This window comes from Macaca nemestrina, chromosome 19, assembly GCF_043159975.1.
Source record: "Macaca nemestrina isolate mMacNem1 chromosome 19, mMacNem.hap1, whole genome shotgun sequence".
NCBI lineage: Eukaryota > Metazoa > Chordata > Mammalia > Primates > Cercopithecidae > Macaca > Macaca nemestrina.
The window spans coordinates 38690886-38700042 of NC_092143.1; the positions used below are offsets into that span (position 1 = coordinate 38690886).

Consider the following 9157-nt stretch of genomic DNA (forward strand, 5'->3'; position numbering starts at 1 on the left):
ACACTTTGACACCGTTGGTGGGACTGTAAACTAGTTCAACCATTGTGGAAGACAGTGTGGTGATTCCTCAAGGATCTAGAACTAGAAATAACCATTTGACCCAGCCATCCCATTACTGGGTATACACCCAAAGGATTATAAATCATGCTGCTATAAAGACACATGCACACGTATATTTATTGCGGCACTATTCACAATAGTAAAGACTTGGAACCAACCCAAATGTCCATCAATGATAGACTGGATTAAGAAAATGTGTTACATATACACCATGGAATACTATGCAGCCATAAAAAAGGATGAGTTCATGTCCTTTGTGGGGACATGGATGAAGCTGGAAATTACCATTCTGAGCAAACTATCTGAAGGACAGAAAAACAAACACAGCATGTTCTCACTCATAGGTGGGAACTGAAAAAAGAGAACACCTGGACACAGGGTGGGGAATATCACACACCGGGGCCTGTTGTGGGGTCGTGGGAGGGGGGAGGAATAGCATTAGGAGATATACCTAATGTAAATGTCGAGTTAACAGGTGCAGCACACCAACATGGCTGATAGATAGATAGATAGATAGATAGATAGATAGATAGATAGATATAGATATAGATATATATAAACAAACCTCAATCTTGTGCACATGTACCCTAGAACTTAAAGTATAATAATAAAAAAAAGGTGGTACATATATAACACAGAATACTATGCAGCCATAAAAATAATGAGATCATATCCTTTGCAGGAACATGGATGGATTTGGAAGCCATTATCCTTAACAAACTGACACAGGAACAGAAAATCAAATACCACATGTTCTCACCTATAAGTGGGAGATAAATGATGAGAGCACATGGACACATCAAAGGGAAAACACACACCGGGGCCTAACAGAGGGTGGAAGGTGGGAGGAGGGAGAGGATCAGGAAAAACAACTAATGGGTACCAGGCTTAATAGCTGTGATGAAATAATCAGTACAACAAACCCCCATGACACAAGTTTACCTATGGAACAGACCTGAATGAATATCCCTGAACTTAAAATAAAAGTTAAAAAAAAGAGTGGGGTCCTAATTCAACAGGATTGGTGTCCGTATAAGAAAAGAAAGAAACACCAGAGCTCTCTCTCCTCCCTGTGAAGATACAATGAGAAGGCAGCCATCTGCAAGCCAAGAAGAAAACCTTCACCAAGACCAACCTTGCCGGCACCTTGATCTTGGATCTCTATCCTACAGAACTGTAAAAAAAATAATTATCTGTGATCGAAAGCTACTGACTTTGTGATGTTTGTTGTGGTAGCCCAAGAAGCCTAATATAAAGTGGACTTTTTTCTTTAGGGTCAACAATGATGGCTTGAAGGAAGCAGAAAATTCAAAAGAGAAACAAGGTCCATCCTCTGTTTCTAATATCGTTCAGGAGATCGAGTGTAATACAGAGTAGAAATCTGTTAAATGAAATCCTCTGGAAATAAAATCTAACAAACTTTTCACATATCCATAATAAATATCTGGAGTGTTTTGTATGTGACCTAACTTACAGCGCAATATAATTTAACCTAAAATTACTACAAGTCAATTATACCTTTTTTTTTTTTTTTTTTTTTTTTTTTTTTTTTGAGATGGAGTCTCGCTCTGTAGCCCAGGCTGGAGTGCAGTGGCCGGATCTCAGCTCACTGCAAGCTCTGCCTTCCGGGTTCACGCCATTCTCCGGCCTCAGCCTCCCAGTAGCTGGGACTACAGGCGCCTGCCACCTCGCCCGGCTAGTTTTTTATATTTCTTAGTAGAGACGGGGTTTCACCGTGTTAGCCAGGATGGTCTCGATCGCCTGACCTCGTGATCCACCCGTCTCGGCCTCCCAAAGTGCTGGGATTACAGGCTTGAGCCACCGCGCCCGGCCAATTATACCTTTTAAAGGCTAAAGTTAAAGACATCATACCCACAGCGCAATTTCCTCCCAACAGGAAAGTCAGTCTTACACTGCAGTCATCATTTCTTGGTTTTGTTTTAAAATGAAAACTGAAAAATAAAAATTAGCTGTCTACATTGCAAGTGGAAAATGACAGGGAAACATATTGGATCATTTAGATTCTCCTTACAACGTGGGCTCAGATAACACTGTTACTGTTTATTCTTATATATTCTCAGAGCCTCCCTGCATTAGATTCTACAGGCCACCCTGTGGCTTCTCAAGCAAAATAATCATTCTTTTTTTTATAAATTCATTTTAGCAGCACTTGTGTTTTGATTTGCTGCAAGTCCTCTGGCATTTATTAACATTCAGAGTGGTTTGGGGCAGCCTTATGCAAATGTGGCTCCCTCAACCAACAAAATGCACATTTTCTGTTTGACAATCAACATTTCATTAAAAGCTTGTTAAAGCTGGAATGGACTTTAATGATGACCTATTTCATGCCTCTATCTCCCACCCAACAATACTAGCACCAGATAAAAGACCCAGGCATCTTGACTTTCAGAACATTATGCTACCTATGTGAACAATACTAGAAGATGCTTTCTTAGGATATGTAGACCAGATTTTCAAGCTGCAGGAAAATTTTTATCTGGCCTGTCCTTAACTGAACACAGCTTAGTACCTAAATTTCTTGCTTTATCATAAAAATAAAAATAAAATCAGTATTACATAGATGTATAATATATTCTTCATTATATAGGGTATTTTTCAGTTAAAAATAAGCATTGGCATAAAAAGTACTAATACACTAACCATATTTATCTATCTTATGTGCCCATTATAAAGGGTCATCTGTTATTTAAACACACACACCTCTGCCACACATACAGCAGGACATGAGTGTGCCCAAACTAAGCCTAGGAGAAAATATTCAATGAATCTTCTTTGATCTACTGAATGAAATTATAAAACATTCAGTTTTATCACTCCTATAGAAATGAAAGATAAATAAGCCTCAAATGAAAATGTGTTGGTTAAGAAAAGAAGAAAAAGATGTCCTGAAAGTCTAGCATCCTCTTCTCCTCCATTCACAGTAGCTTGTGAATCCTACACACTCTAAGTCTCCTGGGAATTTCTTCTGTAACATAGTAAAGATGGTACCTTTCTCACCACAAGAAGCAAGCCAGTCTGCAGATCACTAAGGTCTCTTCAGGTGCTAAGACCTGTCTCTCTGTGAATGTGTGGAACACAAAATGTGGGAAGAAAGGAAATCTCATGCTAGTCTTTATCAGAAATAAGGAGGCAGAGAGTTGGGGCTCTGGAAATAAAAGATGCAAGGATGTAACATTTTACTTAGGGAGCAGAAATATGAGAAAGGGAGAGCAAAAACTTACTTGGCCAGTGGGTAGGCAAGTTCTGTAACCAGTATTTTCACATGCCACAATTTGAAAAATCTATAAAATGAGCATCGTATTATTTAGGACAACTTAATAAACGTTAACACTTTATTAAGTGATTTAAAAATTCACAGTAGGTATAAGTTTAAAAAACTTTATCATTTGTATAAATTTGAGAATTTTATCATTCCTTTAATTCAAGTTATTAAATATGAATACTTGTCAATTTAAAAATACATTGCTATAACCCCATCTTCTGTAGACTGCATTATATTAAAGATCTAGATAAAGAAAGACCCGATTGAAGACACCTAATGCATCCATTCAATCACTCATTTACCCATTCAACAAACATTGATTGAATATCTACTAGGTTCTAGCATCGTGTTATCAGGAAAACACTGGCTAAGTAGCCAATCAAAATATGAATGTTGAATCTTTCCTGTTCCATGTTGGCAGTGAACCCATTTCTCTGTGTCTAGATGATTACTTATTTCATTTGGAATGCAGTGGCTACAGACTGCACAGCTCAGTGCACCCACATAAAAATCATGCATCGCATGGAACCACTCAAAACTGTATTCAGTGATATGTCTCTGAGGGTAATGTAAAGCAGTGATGGATATCAAGAAAGCTAAATGCTGAGCACCAAATAAATAGTATGTGTTTTCTTCAATGGCATCATTAAGTACCATTAAGATGGGTTGGCAGCTGCTCTACCATGTGCCCTCAAATGAGAAGTACCTTTGTGCTAACACAGCAAAGAAGAGGAAAGTGTAGATAAGGCAGACTTTACTTCCTCAGTTTTGGAGTTTTACATTGCTTTTGGCCTAGTACACATGTATTCATATATGTAAATATATGACATATTTTATTACATAAACATATCCATCTTGATATGTACATGTAGTAAAACCTATAGCGAGACTAAAAAAAAAAGGAAAGAAATTTTCATGTACATGTGTATTTCTCTTAACATAAAAATATTTTAAAAACAGCTGTTAACACATCTACTTCCTGATTTGCAGGCCGTGGAGCTTATCTTCCCATATTGTTCTAAAATAGAGCAGCAATTTAAGGCTAATACAATTTTAGCTTATTTATGCTTATTTCATAGTATTTTTAATTAGTGACATGTTACACAAATCCACCCAAGGCAACTTATTTGTGGAAGGCATATTTTAAAATAATAACTCAATTGGTAAGTATGATAAATGTGTTTTTGTTTACTCTCACTAGGACCAGCCTATGTTTAGAATTTGAAGCAAATGTAAATACGTCCTCTGCCCTGCGGTTGGTCTCCAGACATTTACCAGGATATTTGATCAATGGAGGTGATTTGTGTCTTTCCTGTTCATGTATTGCCTTTCTCTTCACAGCTCTGCTTTAAATCCACATCATTTTGAGAGAGGTAACATATTAACTTCAAATTAGCCATCATCACCTTATTGTGAGTTAATTTCTGAGCTCAGTATCAGGATACAGGGGGCAGTGGTGTTCTGATGCCCTCAGGGAGCACAGGATACTTGAGGAATTCATGCCTAAATGTGATGTTAAAGTTTGTTGTGTATGGAGACTACAAAGCAGGAAAGAGATCCAGGGATAAGAAAAGAGAAACAAAACGTTACGCCTAAGATCAATCATCATTGCCAGGTGAGAGCTTTCTGCAAAACTTGACTTCTCTCTGCCTAAGGAGGTTTTCACAAGAGTGAGATCCAAGAGTGTGATCACGGAGTCATTTCCAAGGGGATATTGCAGACTGTAACAGGCTTAAGGCGGTAGAGATAGAAAAATTAACCATCGAAAACCACCTCTCCCCCATCTCCCACCAGAATGAGCTTCTTTTTCTTGCTTCTCTCATTCCCTACTTCAGTCTATAATCTCCTCTGCCAAGAGGTCTGGGAAGGGGTGTGTGTGTGTGTGTGTGTGTGTGTGTGTGTGTGTGTGTGTGTCGCACGCGTCTCTCCCTATATCTCAAGGCAATATTGTAAACTTGGAAAAGATGTTCAGACTCCTTTCTGAAGACATTCTATTCATACCACTCTGATGCCAATTCTACTAACTAGAGTCATAGGGAATTACACATCCATTGCTAAACAGGCCACAATCCCAATGGTGCTGAGCAAGCTAATTTTCTGGGCCCTGTTCATAATGTTCAATTGGTAGCAGGGGAGCTACAAAGTGGTAAGCTCTGATATGATGACTAATCAATCAGAATTTGAAAGCTCCTGCACAGGGAATTCTGGGAAAATTCAATGAGGCTCTAGAAGCTGCACTAAAGAAAAAGAAAAGGCCAAGGAAAAAGCTGTGTTTTTTTTCTCCCCCTGGGGTTGAACAGCTGTCATCTGTCTCAGAGTCGGAATGTTTTCTCTAAGTAAAAATCTCATTTACATACTATAGAAAGTGGTGGAAAAATCAGTGAATAAACACATTTAGCATCAATTCCTAGCTAATAATTATGACCCTCTCTTATTCCCCAGAGTTTCAATTCAAAAGAACTGAAGCTTCACAACATTAGTTTTAGGAGCCAGAGTTATAAAGATGCTGCTTAGACGAAATGCCCTGATCTTTCTCTGCACAGCGGTGTGCTGCCGTTGTAATTTTGGCTAATAATACCCCAAGCTCCACTTGTTACTAACTACATAGAAATAATTCTACAGAGACTTCACACACACACACATACTTAGAAATCATTTTATATATTTTGTGATTTTTTGAGTTTTGGAAAACTGAAAAATACATATCATCTGAAAATAGGCTTCTCCACTTTCTCATAAATTAAAATGATTATAACAGATAAATTAAATGCTACAGTCTTCTGAACTATCTTTACACGTGCCAAAGGTTTAATTATGCCACATATAATTACAGTGTGGATTGTATTTTAACGTATTCTAAATGTTAGAAAAATGATGATTAATTATTCAGAACATTTAAACAATCAGAATGTCAATATTTATTGGCTATTCCTAATAGTAAAACAGATTCAGTGTATTTAAGTAGTTACGTAAATATATATCTTCCTAGAATTTAAGATTTACATGTATTTAAATATTTCTATGTATGACATTCATACAGAAATTCCATAAAATCATAATTATTATGTAATTTTTAAAATATGTGTCAAATCAAGTCTTCCAAATGTAAGAACTCTTATCATTGTACTTTGTTCTCTTCTCTGACAACAATGCAAACAGCTTTCACTCTGTAAAAATGATCCCTATCATTCTCTCATTCATAAAACAAATACTTATTGAAAACCTACTACACACAAGGCAAGAAACAATGAAACCAGTCATATGTCTTCTTTAATCCTTAGAGATAAGGCTAGGAAGGCTGGCAGGGATCTGATTGTGGAGAATATAATTCATCTAATTTAAACTTTTCAGCCTATCCTGACAATATATACTTTATGAAAACATTAAGCAATTAAGAAGTATATTCAAATTTGAAGCTTTAGAAATGTTGGAGATGACTGATGAGAAAGACACACAGACACACATACACACACACACACACACACATATACACACACACACACACACCAGGGAGGGGGCGGGGGCATAAGGAAATTGCATTAGAGGCTAATCTGGTTGAGACAAGTAAGTCAACTAAGTAGGTTCTAGGGAATCTATAGCATTTTGTAAAGGAGGACTATAAAGAATCATTGTTGGCTGATTGAGGCAATGGGCAATGGAAGTGAGGGGAAAGAATGACACTGAGATGTTACCCAGGATTCTACTTCGGTAATTTGGTTGATGGTGGTGTTATTCGTTGAAATGAGGAATTCCAGGGAGAGGCAATTTGGAGACAAAGATTATTTGTTCATTTCAGCTATGCGGTGCTTCAGATGCCTATAGGACAACCAGAGGAAAATATCCAGTAGGCACTGGATAGACAGGTCTGGAAGTCAAAGACGAGATCTTGGATGGTGGGAGAGATTTGGAAGTCATACGTGAATAGTAGTAAAAACCAAGAAAGGGAATTAAATTGTCTAGGAAAAGCATGTTGGCATAAAGAAATGAACAAAGAGCAGAGCCCTAGAGAACAAGAATAACTAAAGATGGGCTACTAGAGGAAGAAGAAAAGTGAGACCAGGAGAACTATGAGAGAGAGAATGTGAGAGGTTCACAGTCTCATCTGACAGGAGAAATTTAGGGTTGCCAGATTTAATGCAGAAAAATACAGGACTCCTAACTAAATTAGAATTTCAGATAAACAGCAAATAATTTTTAGTATATCACAAAAACTGCTTACACTAAAAAGTAGCTATTTTATCAGAAATTTAGATTTTACTAATTAAATTTAAATTTACCATTTAAGATGGAAGTTATTTTGTATTTATCTGATATCCCTAGCTAAATCACATGAGAACTAAAAAGATTCCACTGCTTCTGTAAGCGCAATCTTTATTAGCCACATTTACAGAATAATTTTACTGGTTTAAGTCTAGTTTCCATTGCTGATGAGTGGATGGTTAAGAGGTAAATTCCAAACATTATCTTGAGGTCTGTGCTGTGATATGAAGACGGAAATGTAGGGCAATAGCTAGAGTTGGGACTCAGAGCTTCTTGAACTAGTAACAGAGGGAAAGGATAGAACCAAGAGAACAAGAGAGGGTGGGATGCTGAAAAAGGGACACAGTTGCTCCCTCTGCACCTACCCACCACCAAGCCCTGTGACAAGCCCCCTTCCTGTCTGTATGTCTCATCACACAAGGAGCTCTCCTCTATATAATCCTTTTCTTTAGTTCCTGCCTGATGCATTGCAACTCACCCTTTAACTCCCTCACTATTTGTAGAAAATGTTCCTGCTTGCCCTCCTCAGAGTTATTAACTCTTTCCCTCTGTTATCCTAGCAACGTCTACCAAGATGCCGTAAACTCTATCTTGTGATCCATTACGTATCTCTGACTCCTCAGAGATAGCTGGAGGATGGAACTTTGTGTTATTAAATTTTGTAATACCAAAATCTAGTCTAATTCTTAGACTAGTGTAGATGGTTAACAAATGCTAGAAGAATAATATCCACCTTTTCAAGATCCCTTTATTCTGTTGGCTCTAACAACTACAAACAGATAAATTTCAAGTAATGACCAATGAACAAAATAAAATGTGTCTATTTTAATGCATCTAAAACCTCAAGTGTAGATGCATTAAATAACTACATAGGCATATATTGCATCATCCATTATCCATACAACATTATCAAATTTTTACTTGCATAAGTATAGAAAAGTGTCTCAATTATATTGCCAGAAAATCCTGTCCCTGTATTTCATTTTTTATTGTTACATAAGGGTTACATCTTTATTTTCCCTACATAAATACACCAAATATATTTTTGAAGTTATCAGGAGGTAAACATATTGAATATGAAAGCTCATCTAGAGAGATATCTAATATATCCAAAGAGGAGAAAGCAACAGAAAATTAAGGTGGTAAATCTAGAAGAAAGGATAGATTCAGAACCTGAAGACACAGTCAGACATTGTAAAAAGAGACATGGAACAGTAAAGAAAAATTTCAAAAGGCAAAGTCTTAGAATGGTGTAAATTGCTATTAGCATGAGCATTATTTCCAAGAATACAGAAATAAAATGACCCAGTTGAATTCAAGGTCTTTGTCAAAACTATACAGTACATATTACACACTTGGTTGCCTTGGCAGAGAACTTTTGACATTTGAGTAATTACATTGTCATTAAGAAAGCCACCTGAAAAACAAATAAATGGTATTACTAGGCAGGGCCAACCATACTCAATTTACTCTACTTTGGCAGAAGGTCTACAGAGAAGTTTGGGTTGGATTTGCTCCATAAAAAGGGATGAGGCCATAAAGTAAAATAATAGG

At 37.0% G+C, this 9157-nt stretch overlaps 1 protein-coding gene and 1 long non-coding RNA gene across 13 annotated transcripts in view; both read right to left on the reverse strand.

Annotated features, from left to right (window-relative positions):
* LOC105489423 (DCC netrin 1 receptor) overlaps window positions 1-9157 on the reverse strand; it is a 1213781-nt gene that overhangs the window by 575560 nt on the left and 629064 nt on the right. The gene's annotated exons all lie outside the window — the stretch shown is intronic.
* LOC139360010 (uncharacterized) overlaps window positions 1-9157 on the reverse strand; it is a 51604-nt gene that overhangs the window by 19157 nt on the left and 23290 nt on the right. Inside the window, exon 2 of the long non-coding RNA XR_011616877.1 lies at window positions 3303-3362. This is a non-coding gene — a long non-coding RNA (uncharacterized lncRNA). The remainder of the gene's footprint in view (window positions 1-3302; window positions 3363-9157) is intronic.